The following is a 14,603-nucleotide window of genomic DNA, read 5'->3' as shown; positions in this document are numbered from 1 at the left end:
ACTGTTTGTTACGAGGGAGGAGAGCAGAGACAGGGACAGCCAGGTGTTCGAGAAGCACGTTCACAGACAAAGTTATTTATTCATTAACCTGTGCTGTGCTGTCTCCATCCATTCTCGAACACACAACCACTCTCGGAGCAGATAAAACTTGTCTGGAGATGGGACTAGACGTTTGATGACGAAAGAGACGATGGAGATACTCTTTCAAGTAGGAGTCTGGGGCCCCCTCGAAAAATCTATGTCCGGGGACAGTGTTTTCGATCAACGAATTGCTCTCTTTGAACGGCGTTCCGATATAGCATGCTTAAAATTTGAAGGACCTTCAGCAGTTGTACGCCAATCTCTGTCCAATCTACGTCTAGATGCAACCCATCGATATTCAGAAAAATCATCATCATTCAAGTGTGAACAAACAGAACACCGATGTGACCAACTACAACAGCCTATACAATCCAAGCACAAAGTGTGTGGATCAGCAGCGGAAACGTTGCTGTTGCACTGATCACAGTGTTTGCGTTTCTTACAAGAACTTTGATTCCATATTTCCCATACTGACAATCAAATAATGTCTAACTGAGAGAACAACACACGTCCACTCGGTGTAGCGACAAGAAAGAGAATGACAGGTACAGACCGTCACGTGATCATCTGAGTGATCTGCACGCGTATTGAGATGATTGACAAGTACTGCTATCAGCATGGGGTCAGCGGTCAGGGGGTCAGAGGCAAGATAATTTTTGATTCAACTTAGCCTACAGCACGTTTCCATACATGGTCGTAGAAGAAGAAGAGAGGTGCATACCGTGAGATAGGATAAGTTTAAAAATTTACAAAATCAGTTGTAAGACTATTTGTTCTGGGCGATCTTACGTAGTACCTGTGGTAGTAATATCGGTGGTAAAAAATGCGTAATTTTTGCTCTTCCCATGATAGGCTTAAAGTGTCAAGAACCCAAGCTTGTGGGTCTGATACTGGTGAGGCGAACATTTGCAATTTGATGATTGAAGCGTGTCGAAAACATATCTATGTGCCTGATAGCGATGTGTGTTCTATTTATAGCAGAAGTGGACAGGAGCACTGCCGAGAAGAAAAATTCCACGATAAACATCTCTTATCTGCTGTCAAGGCTAGATACCTCTTGGATGTCCATGATGATACTGTAACAGAGTCGTATACAGTGTTTCTCAGGCTGTAGATGAAGTAATCCCATGTACAACGGGTTTGTTTACAACCCAGTGGGCTTGCTGGCACGTGATCTGCGAGTCAGGCCTGCGCAGGGCGTTGCCTTTGTCCTCGACGAATCAGCTTCGAAGCGTGTGACGTCAGCGGTGTTGTAACAAGTTGGCCCTCATGAAATCTGGTGCAATAGTTGGATGAGTAAAAGCGCTGCTTACATCAACCTCCCAATCTCTTCAATAAGGGTTGCTCCAAGTGTAAACTTCTTGCTCAGTGATGATAACCACGCATTCCGATTGTGGTTAACTATGTATGGATGGAGCTTGAAGAAGAATACTAGATACATGCTCATCTTACAGACGATTCATATGTTAAAACTAAGGCTATAGTAATAACTGAATTGTAAGCCGTGTTGTTGATAAGGGTCTGCATAAGTAACCCATCCTTCTAGTAGATGTTTCTAGATTAGCCAACTTTTTATCTTCCACTCTGTATCTGCGATATTTACCATTGATGAGGAGATTAAGTCGTTGTCTATTTCATTCACTCTGAAGAAGTGTTCATGCTATGAAGAGGGAATTCCTCCCATTAAACGCCGGTGTATGTCCACCTTGATGTCTAATAGCATTTGTGAATGCTGACTTGAGGTTAGACGTGACATGCGATATCTGCTTATCAGCTGTTGTATCCCGTTGAATGCTGTTGTAGTATGTCTAAACCACACGTTGTGTGACCTTCGCCACAAATTCCTGGTCCAACGGTAAGTTAGCATTACCCTGAGAGTTCACTCAAGCGTATGATGTAGCCGTGATACTTCGCTGATGACACTGATTAATAGTAGTCGTCTGCGTACAAGAAATCTCCATAGGTTGTGTGACATCTCACTCTCCGGTGCCTGAGAATCACCCCTCACAGCTGCTGCCTTGTTGATATGTTTCTGTTTATCTGCTAATAAATATTTATTAAACAAATCTGTTGATAAATGAGCACAATATTGACAGCATGCTAATAAAGAGCACGAATGAAGGCAGCAAGAGGGGCAAACAGGGTGTGGATCGGCTGCAGATAGATCGAAATCTGCACTGTTGACAAGCTTCCATTAGTAAACACCCACCTGCAATGGTGTGTAAAACCACAAATTTTAGTTAAAATGTACATGATATAAAACATTGTGATGAATATAAATGAATCTAAATACAGGTCACATACTAACTTAGAATATAAGGCCGAAAAGCAAAGAATATATGCCACAAGTAGGTCAGCTAGGGCGATGAAGGAGAGAGTGATAAGAGCTAGGCTCAGGTCACGTGGGTAACTCAGGGTGAGTGATTGTAGGATCGCTTCAGGGAATTGAATAGGATTCAACGTTTCCCATGACCGTCGAAGAAAAAGGGAGATATGACTCAGGATAAGGAAAAATCATGGTACTTGTTGGTCCATGCCTGGCGCTCGGCAGTAATGGGTACAACAAGGACTGGCCGGCTCGAGTCAGTATAATGTGTCTGAGTGGGGTATTCATGCTTCACTGCGGCATGGTACCTCAGTGAGCTGGCACTATAAAACCAGCTTCAGTCTGGGCTAGTACAAGCAGCCACACCTACACACACACGCATGCACCTCGTCACATGAGCAAAATATTCTTAAAGGTGATGTTAAACCCCATTTCACCTCACCTCACCTCATTAGGGCTTATGTCAAAATTGATGGACAGTTGTGATGTAACTGATATGGGGAGTTGTGTTATACCTGATGTTGTGAGTTGTGTTATACCTGATGATGTGAGTTGTGTTATACCTGATGATGTGAGTTGTGTTATACCTGATGGTGTGAGTTGTGTGATACATAATGTGGGGAGTTGTGTTATACCTGATGATGTCAGTTGTGTTATACCTGATGATGTGAGTTGTGTTATACCTGATGATGTGAGTTGTGTTATACATGATGCTGTGAGTTGTGTTATACATGATGCTGTGAGTTGTGTTATACATAATGTGGTGAGTTGTGTTATACATACATGATGCTGTGAGTTGTTATACCTGATGATGTGAGTTGTGTTATACCTGATGATGTGAGTTGTTTTACCTGATGATGTGAGTTGTTTTACCTGATGATGTGAGTTGTGTTATACCTGATGATGTGAGTTGTTATACCTGATGATGTGAGTTGTGTTATACCTGATGATGTGAGTTGTTTTACCTGATGATGTGAGTTGTGTTATACCTGATGATGTGAGTTGTTATACCTGATGATGTGAGTTGTGTTATATCTGATGATGAGTTGTTATACATGATGATGTGCGCTTGTGTTATACCTGATGATGTGAGTTGTGTTATACATGATGATGTGAGTTGTGTTATACATGATGTTGTGAGTTGTGTTATATACATGGTGATGTGAGTTGTGTTATACCTGATGATGTGAGTTGTTATACATGGTGATGTGAGTTGTGTGTTATACCTGATGATGTGAGTTGTGTTATACATGATGATGTGAGTTGTGTTAAACATGATGTTGTCAGTTGTGTTATACATGGTGATGTGAGTTGTGTTATACATGATGATGTGAGTTGTGTTAATCTGATGTGAGTTGTGTTATACCTGATGTGAGTTGTGTTATACCTGATGATGATGTGAGTTGTGTTATATCTGATGATGTGAGTTGTGTTATACATGATGATGAGTGAGTTGTGTTATACCTGATGATGTGAGTTGTGTTATACATGATGATGTGAGTTGTGTTATACCTGATGTGAGTTGTGTTATACCTGATGATGTGAGTTGTGTTTATACATGATGATGTGAGTTGTGTTATACATGATGATGTGAGTTGTGTTATATCTGATGATGTGAGTTGTGTTATACATGATGATGTGAGTTGTGTTATACATGATGTTGTGAGTTGTGTTATACCTGATGTGGGCTTATGTCCAAACACAATCTCATTTAAGATGAGGAGTAGCGGACATCCGATATCGTGCAGATTCATTGACGATGTCCAGGAAGTGGTCCGCCAGGATGCTGAGGTCTCCTGGAAAATGAAACAACAGTAGATTAATACCTACATGTAACACACCAACCCAGACCAAGTACCATGCTCACCTAAACATCTACTAAGATTATCTTGACCACACAGAACACCTACAATAAATACAACAGAGTAGATTACCATGGTAACCACTATGATCACCCACTACACCAAAACCCCTTCCACGGGTACACATACCATAATACAAAAAGTACACCTATCCTGATCATCCAGTACACACCTACCATCATGACAAGTACATCTACTATGATGACACGTCCACCTACCATAATGACAAGTACACTGCCATGATGACAAATACATCTACCATGAAGAGAAGTACACCTACCAGAGTCAGTATAATGTGTCTGAGTGGGGTATTCATGCTTCAATGCGACATGGTACCTCAGTGAGCTAGCACTATAAAACCAGCTTCAGTCTGGGCTAGTACAAGCAGCCACACCTACACTACACACACACGCATGCACCTCGTCACATGAGCAAAATATTCTTAAGGGTGATGTTAAACCCCATTTCACCTCACCCTCACTCTATTAGGCTTATGTCAAAATTGATGGACAGTTGTGATGTAACTGATATGGGGAGCTGTGTTATACCTGATGTTGTGAGTAGTGTTATACCTGATGATGTGAGTTGTGTTATACCTGATGATGTGAGTTGTGTTATACCTGATGATGTGAGTTGTGTTATACCTGATGGTGTGAGTTGTGTTATACATAATGTGGGGAGTTGTGTTATACCTGATGATGTGAGTTGTGTTATACCTGATGATGTGAGTTGTGTTATACCTGATGATGTGAGTTGTGTTATACATGATGTGGGGAGAAGTGTTATACATAATGTGGGGAGTTGTGTTATACCTGATGTTGTGAGTTGTGTTATACATGATGATGTGAGTTGTGTTATACCTGATGATGTGAGTTGTGTTATACATGATGATGTGAGTTGTGTTATACATGATGATGTGAGTTGTGTTATACATAATGTGGGGAGTTGTGTTATACATGATGATGTGAGTTGTGTTATACCTGATGTTGTGAGTTGTGTTATACCTGATGATGTGAGTTGTGTTATACATGATGCTGTGAGTTGTGTTATACATGATGCTGTGAGTTGTGTTATACATAATGTGGTGAGTTGTGTTATACATGATGCTGTGAGTTGTGTTATACCTGATGATGTGAGTTGTGTTATACCTGATGATGTGAGTTGTTATACCTGATGATGCGAAGTTGTGTTATACCTGATGATGTGAGTTGTTTTACCTGATGATGTGAGTTGTGTTATACCTGATGAAGTACCATGCTCACCTAAACATCTACCAAGATTATCTTGACCACACAGAACACCTACAATAAATACAACAGAGTAGATTACCATGGTAACCACTATGATCACCCACTACACCAAAACCCCTTCCACGTGGTACACATACCATAATACAAAAGTACACCTATCCTGATCATCCAGTACACACCTACCATCATGACAAGTACATCTACTATGATGACATCGTCCACCTACCATAATGACAAGTACACCATGCAAGTTACATGATGATGACAAGTACATCTACCATGATGACAAGTTGATGTTGTGAGCTGTAAGCTATACATGATGATGTGGAGTTGTGTTATACCTGATGATGTGAGTTGTGTTATACCCGATGATGTGGAGTTGTGTTATACCTTGATGGTGTGAGTTGTGCTATACAATGTGGGGAGTTGTGTTATACATGATGATGTGGAGCCAGCCATACCTGATGATGTGAGTTGTGTTATACCTGATGATGTGAGCTTGAAGTATACATGATGCTGTGAGTTGTGTTGTACATGATGCTGTGAGTTGTGTTATACATAATGTGGTGAGCTGTGTTATACATGATGATGTGACAAAGCTGCGCCCTTGATGATGTGTGGAGCTAGTTATACCTGATGATGTGGAGTTGTTATACCTGATGATGAGTTGTGTTATACCTGATGATGTGAGCTGTTTTACCTGATGATGTGAGTTGTGTTATACCTGGATGAAGCAACATGCTCACCTAAACATCTACCAAGATTATCTTGACCACACAGAACACTCTACACAAATACAACAGGAGTAGATTACCATGGTAAATCCACTTCATGATCACCCACTACACTCCAAACCCCTTCCACGTGGTAATACTACTACCATAATACAAAAGTACACCTATCCTGATCATCCGGTACACCATCATGACAAGTACGTAATACTAATGATGACGGAGTCACCTATAGCAATGAACCGAGTACTGCCATGATGACGGTGCATCTGCGCTGAAGAAGTACACCGCAGATTAGAGTATAAAGTGTGTCTGAATTAGGGTATTCGTAGCTCGATATGACGTAGTGCCTCAGTGAAAGGCTGGCGCTATGGAACCAGCTTCAGTCTGGGCTAATTACAAACAGCCACACCTACACCTGCGCGTACTTCACATGAGCAAAATATTCTTAAGGGTGATGTTAAACCCAATTTCCGCATCACTCTGATAGGCTTGTCAAGGAATTGATGGACAGTTGTGATGTAACTGATATGGGAGACTGTGTTGCTTGCTGATGATGTTGTGAAGTGGAAGGTGTTACATACCGATGATGTGGTTGTGTTATACTGATGATGTGAGGTGTTATGCACCTGATGATGTGAGTTGTGTTATACCTGATGGTGAGTTGTGTTATACGCTAATGTGGGGTTAGTATTTAATACCGTGATGGCGGTTGTGTTATACCTGATGATGTAGAGTTGTGTTATGCCGCATTGATGTGAGTTGTGTTATACGCAATGGCTGGTGGATTTGTGTTATGCAGTAATGGTGAAGGTTGTGTTATCATATGATGTTGGCGGGTTATTGGTATAGCGATGATGAGTTGTGTTATACCTGATGATGTGAGTTGTCGATTTTATACGGTGATGTGAGGTTGTCGGTATACCTGATGGTGTGAAGGTTTGTGATGCATGCCTTAATTAACGGGGTTATTGTTATGCAATGATGGAGTAATGAGTTGTGTTATACCTGATGATGTGAGTTGGTATTTATGCCGCGATGGTGGGTTGTGGTAATACGCGATCACTGTGAGTTAGTAATTTTGTACATGATGTAGGTTAGTATTATACGCCGGTAAATGGTGAGTTGTGTTATACATGATGAGTGAGTTGTGTTATACCTGATGTGAGTTGTGTTATACCGGTGTTGTGGGTTGTTTAATACCTGATGATCGCAGGAGTTGTTATGCACAGGTGATGACGAGTTATTTTTGCGATGATTGAGGTTGATGATAACGCAATTGATGCGTATCACCTAAACATCTGCCAGATTATCTTGATACTGGAACGCCGTAAATGTCCTGGCGGAGTAAGATTACCGTAGTAACCACTATGATCGCCACTACGCCAAGCCCTTCCGTGCCATAATGCAAAGTACACCTACGTCACCGGTCATCCGAACACCTACCATCATGAGTAGTACATCTACTATGATGAACGCGTCCACCTACCATAATGACAAATTACGCTTCATGATGAAGCAAAATTGCCTGCCATGATGACAAATTGCATCTACCATGATGAAACAAAATTACACTGCCATGATGACAAATTGCACCTGCGATGACCTACCATGGTGACGGCCTTATACCAAAAGCTTGATCCACCAGTACATCTACTGCGACAAGTACACCTCTGCGTTAATAAAATTACCATGATGACAAGTACACCTACCATGATGTAAATTACACCTACCATGATGGCAAAAGTACGCACCCGTGACCGATTACACCTGCCGCGATGACAAATTTTCATGGTGGCGGTACGCGTTGACGGAAATTTGCATCTGCCATGATGACAAGTACACCTACCATGATGACAAGTACACCTACCATGATGACAAGTACACCTACCATGATGACAGTACACCTACCATGATGACAAGTACATCTGCCATGACAAGTACATCTGCTATGATTACAGGTACACCTGCCATGATGACAAGTACACCTGCCACGATGACAAGTACATCTGCCATGATTACAAGTACATCTGACACAGGTACACCTGCCATGATGATAAACATCAACCCTCCCAATCTCTTCAATAAGGGTTGCTCCAAGCAAACTTCTTTGCTCAGTGATGATAACCACGATTTCGACTGTGGTTAACTATGAGCTTGAAGAAGAATACTAGATACTTTGCTCATCTTACAGACGATTCATATGTTAAAACTAAGGCTATAGTAATAACTGAATTGTAAGTCGCGGTTGTTGATAAGGGTCTGCATAAGTAACCCATCCTTCTAGTAGATGTTTCTAGATTAGCCAACTTTATCTTCCACTCTGTATCTCGCGCGACATTTACCATTGATGAGGAGATTAAGTCGCTATTCATTTCATTCACTCTGAAGAAGTTTTCATGCTATGAAGAGGAATTTCCCCATTAAACGCGTGTATGTCCACCTTGATGTCTAATAGCATTTGTGAATGCTGGACTTTGAGGTTAGACGCGACATGCGATATCTGCTTATCAGCCGTTGTATCCCGCTGAATGCTGTTGTAGTATGTCTAAACCACACCGCCAGTGACCTTCGCCACAAATTCCTGGTCCAACGGTAAGTTAGCATTACCCCTGAGAGTTCACTCCGCCGCATGATGTAGCCGCTGATACTTCAGCTGATGACACTGATTAATAGTAGTCGCTTATGCGACAAGAAATCTCCATAGTGCGCCAGACATCTCACTCTCCGTGCCTCGAGAATCACCCCTCACAGCTGCTGCCTTGTTGATATGTTTCTGTTTATATCTGCTAATAAATATTTATTAAAACAAATCTGTTGATAAATGAGCACAATATTGACAGCATGCTAATAAAGAGCACGAAATGAAGGCAGCAAGAGGGGCAAACAGGGTGTGGATCGGGCTGCAGATAGACGTAAATCTGCACTGTTGACAAGCTTCCATTAGTAAACACCCACCTGCAATGGTGTGTAAAACCACAAATTTTGTTAAAATGTACATGATATAAAACATTGTGATGAATATAAATGAATCTAAAATACAGGTCACATCAACTAACTTAGAATATAAGGCCGAAAAAGCAAAGAATATATGCCACAAGTAGGTCAGCTTAGGGCGATGAAGGAGAGAGTGATAAGAGCTAGGCTCCAGGTCACGCGGGTAATTCAGGGTGAGTGATTGTAGGATCGCTTCAGGGAATTGAATAGGATTCAACGCTTCCCATGACCGCTTCTAGAAAAAGGAGATATGACTCAGGATAAGGAAAATCATGGTACTTTGTTGGTCCATGCCCGGCCGCAGTAATGGGTACAACAAGGACTGGTCGGCTTCGAGTCAGTATAATGTGTCTGAGTGGGGGTATTCATGCTTCACGCGCATGGTACCTCGGTGAGCTAGCACTATAAAACCAGCTTCAGTCTGGGCTAGTATAAGCAGCCACACCTACACACACACACGCGATGCACCTCGCCACATGAGCAAAAAATTCTCTAAGGGTGATGTTAAACCCCATTTCACCTCACCCTCACTCTATTAGGCTTATGTCAAAATTGATGGACAGTTGTGATGTAACTGATATGGGGAGTTGTGTTATACCCGATGCTGTGAGCTTGTGTTATACCTGATGTTGTGAGTTGTGTTATACCTGATGATGTGAGCTGTGTTATACCTGATGGTGTGAGTTGTGTGATACATAATGTGGGGAGTTGTGTTATACCTGATGATGTCAGTTGTGTTATACCTGATGATGTGAGTTGTGTTATACCTGATGATGTGAGTTGTGTTTATACATGATGCCGTGAGTTGTGTTATACATGATGCTGTGGAGCTGTGTTATACATAATGCGGTGAGTTGTGTTATACATGATGCTGTGAGTTGTTATACCTGATGATGTGTGAGTTGTGTTATACCTGATGATGTGAGTTGTTTTACCTGATGATGTGGAGTTGTTTTACCTGATGGATGTGAGTTGTGTTATACCTGATGATGTGAGTTGTTATACCTGATGATGTGAGTTGTGTTATACCTGATGATGTGAGTTGTTTTACCTGATGATGTGAGTTGTGTTATACCTGATGATGTGAGTTGTTATACCCGATGATGTCAGTTGTGTTATATCTGATGATGAGTTGTTATACATGATGATGTGCGTTGTGTTATACCTGATGATGTGAGTTGTGTTATACATGATGTGAGTTGTGTTATACATGATGCTGTGGAGTTGTGTTATACATGGTGATGTGGAGTTGTGTTATACCTGATGATGTGGAGTTGTTATACATGGTGATGTGAGTTGTGTTATACCTGATGATGAGTTGTGTTATACATGATGTGAGTTGTGTTAAACATGATGTTGTCAGTTGTAAGGGCCATACATGGTGATGTGGAGTTGTGTTATACATGATGATGAGCTGTGTTAATCTGATGTGAGTTGTGTTATACCTGATGAGTTGTGTTATACCTGATGATGATGTGAGTTGTGTTATATCTGATGATGTGAGTTGTGTTATACATGATGATGTGAGTTGTGTTATACCTGATGATGTGAGTTGTGTTATACATGATGATGTGAGTTGTGTTATACCTGATGTGAGTTGTGTTATACATGATGATGTGAGTTGTGTTATACATGATGATGTGAGTTGTGTTATACATGATGATGTGAGTTGTGTTATACATGATGATGTGAGTTGTGTTATACATGATGTTGTGAGTTGTGTTATACATAATGTGGGGAGTTGTGTTATACCTGATGTGGGCTTATGTCCAAACACAATCTCATTTAAGATGAGGGTAGCTGACATCCGATACCGCGCAGATTCATTGACGATGTCCAGGAAGTGGTCCGCCAGGATGCTAAGGTCTCCTGGAAAATGGAACAACAGCAGATTAATACCTACATGTAACACACCAACCCAGACCAAGTACCATGCTCACCTAAACATCTACCAAGATTATTTTGACCACACAGAACACCTACAATAAATACAACAGAGTAGATTACCATGGTAACCACTATGATCACCCACTACACCAAAACCCCTTCCACGTTAATGGGCCACACATACCATAATACAAAAGTACACCTATCCTGATCATCCAGTACACACCTACCATCATGACAAGTACATCTACTATGATGACATCGTCCCCACCTACCATAATGACAAGTACACTGCCATGATGACAAGTACATCTACCATGAAGAGAAGTACACCTACCAGAGTCAGTATAATGTGTCTGAGTAAGGGTATTCATGCTTCAATGCGCATGGTACCTCAGTGAGCTAGCACTATAAAACCAGCTTCAGTCTGGGCTAGTACAAGCAGCCACACCTACACACACACACGCATGCACCTCGGCGTCACATGAGCAAAATATTCTTAAGGGTGATGTTAAACCCAATTTCACCTCACCTCACTCTATTAGGCTTATGTCAAAATTGATGGACAGTTGTGATGTAACTGATATGGGGAGCTGTGTTATACCTGATGTTGTGAGTAGTGTTATACCTGATGATGTGAGTTGTGTTATACCTGATGATGTGAGTTGTGTTATACCTGATGATGTGAGTTGTGTTATACCTGATGGTGTGAGTTGTGTTATACACATAATGTGGGGAGTTGTGTTATACCTGATGATGTGAGTTGTGTTATACCTGATGATGTGAGTTGTGTTATACCTGATGATGTGAGTTGTGTTATACATAATGTGGTGAGTTGTGTTATACATAATGTGGTGAGTTGTGTTATACCTGATGTTGTGAGTTGTGTTATACATGATGATGTGAGTTGTGTTATACCTGATGATGTGAGTTGTGTTATACCTGATGATGTGAGTTGTGTTATACCTGATGGTGTGAGTTGTGTTATACATAATGGGGGGGTTGTGTTATACATGATGATGTGGAGTTGTGTTATACCTGATGATGTGAGTTGTGTTATACCTGATGATGTGAGTTGTGTTATACATGATGCTGTGAGTTGTGTTGTACATGATGCTGTGAGTTGTGTTATACATAATGTGGTGAGCTTGTGTTATACATGATGCTGTGAGTTGTGTTATACCTGATGATGTGAGTTGTGTTATACCTGATGATGTGAGTTGTTATACCTGATGATGCGAAGTTGTGTTATACCTGATGATGTGAGTTGTTTTACCTGATGATGTGAGTTGTGTTATACCTGATGAAGTACCATGCTCACCTAAACATCTACCAAGATTATCTTGACCACACAGAACACCTACAATAAATACAACAGAGTAGATTACCATGGTAACCACTATGATCACCCACTACACCAAAACCCCTTCCACGTGGTAATACACATACCATAATACAAAAGTACACCTATCCTGATCATCCAGTACACACCTACCATCATACCATCTACTATGATGACAGTACATCTACCATAATGATGACACGCCATGATGACAAGTACCCACCTACCATAATGACAAGTACACCTACCATGATGACAAGTACAAGTGACAAGTAATACCTTACTCATGATACACCTGCCATGATGACAAGTACATCTACCATGATGACAAGTACACTGCCATGATGACAAGTACACCTACCACGATGACCTACCATGATGACAAGTACACCTACCATGATCACAAGTACACACCATCTACACCTGCCATGATGACAAGTACACCTACCATGATGACAAGTACACCTACCATGATGACAAGTACACCTACCATGATGACAAGTACACCTACCATGATGACAAGTACACCTACCACGATGACAAATTACTACCATTACCACCTACACCTGCCACGATGACAAGTACACCTACCATGATGACAAGTACACCTGCCACGATGACAAGTACACCTACATCTGCCATGATGACACATGACAAGTACCATGATGACAAGTACACCTACCATGATGACAAGTACACACCTACCATGATGACAAGTACACCTACCATGATGACAAAGTACACCTACCATGATGACAAGTACATCTGCCATGATGATACACCTACAAATTACATCTGCCATGATGACAGGTACACCATGATTACAGGTACATGCCATGATGACAGGTACACCTGCCATGATGACAAGTACATCTGCCATGATTACAAGTTACATCTGCCATGATGATACAGGTACACCTGCCATGATGACAAGTATTACAGGTACACCTGCCATGATGACAAGTACATCTGCCATGATGACAAGTACACCTTCCACCATTACAAGCCATGATGACAAGTACACCTACCATGATTACAGGTACACCTGCCATGATGATGACAAGTACACACTGCCATGATGACAAGTACCTACCACGATGACAAGTACACCAAGATACCATGATGACAAGTACACCTACCACGATGACCATGACCTACCATGATGACAAGTACACCTACCATGATGACAAGTACACCTACCATGATGACAAGTACACCTACCATGATGACAAGCCGCCTACCGCTACATTACACCAAATTGGTATACTGCCATGATGATGACAAGTACACATCTACCATGATGACAGGTACACTACCATGATGACAAGTACAACCATTACACCTGCCATGATGACAAGTACACCCGCTATGATGACAAGTACATGCTGCCATGATTACACACCTACCACGATGACAAGTACACCTGCCATGATGACAAATTACACCTGCCATGATGACAAGTACACCTGCCATGATGACAAGTACACCTGCCATGATACAAGTACATCTGCCATGATGATTACAAGATACATCTACCATGATTACAGGTACATCTGCCATGATGACAAGGTACACCATGATGACTACCCTATGATGATAGATGTACAAGTACACCTGCCTGCAAGTGCACATCAAGTGCACCTACCATGATGACATGATACATCTACCATGATGACAAGTGACCTAAGTACCTGACCATGATGACAAGCCACACCTGATGACAAGTACACCTGCCATGATGACAAGTGCAAGTACATCTGCCATGATTACCTAACATGATGACAGGTACACCTACCATGATGACAAGTACACCTGCCATGATGACCATGATGACAAGTACATCTACCATGATGACAAGTACATCTACCATGATGACAAGTACACCTGACCATGACCTGATGACAAGTACACCTGCCAGATGACAAGTGCACCTATGACAAGTGCACCTGCCATGATGACAAGTGCACCTACCATGATGACAAGTACACCAAGATGACAAGTGCACCTGCCGTGATGACAAGTGCATTACACCTGCCATGATGACAAGCACACCTAACATGATGACAAGTACATCTACCATGATGACAACTACATCTACCAAGATGACAAGTACATCTTCCATTAAAG

The 14,603-nt window shown here is 41.5% G+C and overlaps 1 protein-coding gene across 1 annotated transcript in view; it reads right to left on the bottom strand.

Annotated features, from left to right (window-relative positions):
* Nucleotides 1-14,603, bottom strand: part of LOC124264235 (TELO2-interacting protein 1 homolog) — a 64,836-nt gene that overhangs the window by 46,236 nt on the left and 3,997 nt on the right. Inside the window, exon 3 of the mRNA XM_046698971.1 lies at nt 4,086-4,203. The gene's annotated coding sequence lies outside the window, so the exon portion shown is untranslated. The remainder of the gene's footprint in view (nt 1-4,085; nt 4,204-14,603) is intronic.

Source organism: Haliotis rubra, unplaced genomic scaffold (genome assembly GCF_003918875.1).
Source record: "Haliotis rubra isolate DU_JTF1 unplaced genomic scaffold, ASM391887v1 Scf915, whole genome shotgun sequence".
Lineage (NCBI taxonomy): Eukaryota > Metazoa > Mollusca > Gastropoda > Lepetellida > Haliotidae > Haliotis > Haliotis rubra.
The sequence above is the reverse complement of the archived record's forward strand: the minus strand, read 5'-3'. Positions and strand labels throughout refer to the sequence as shown.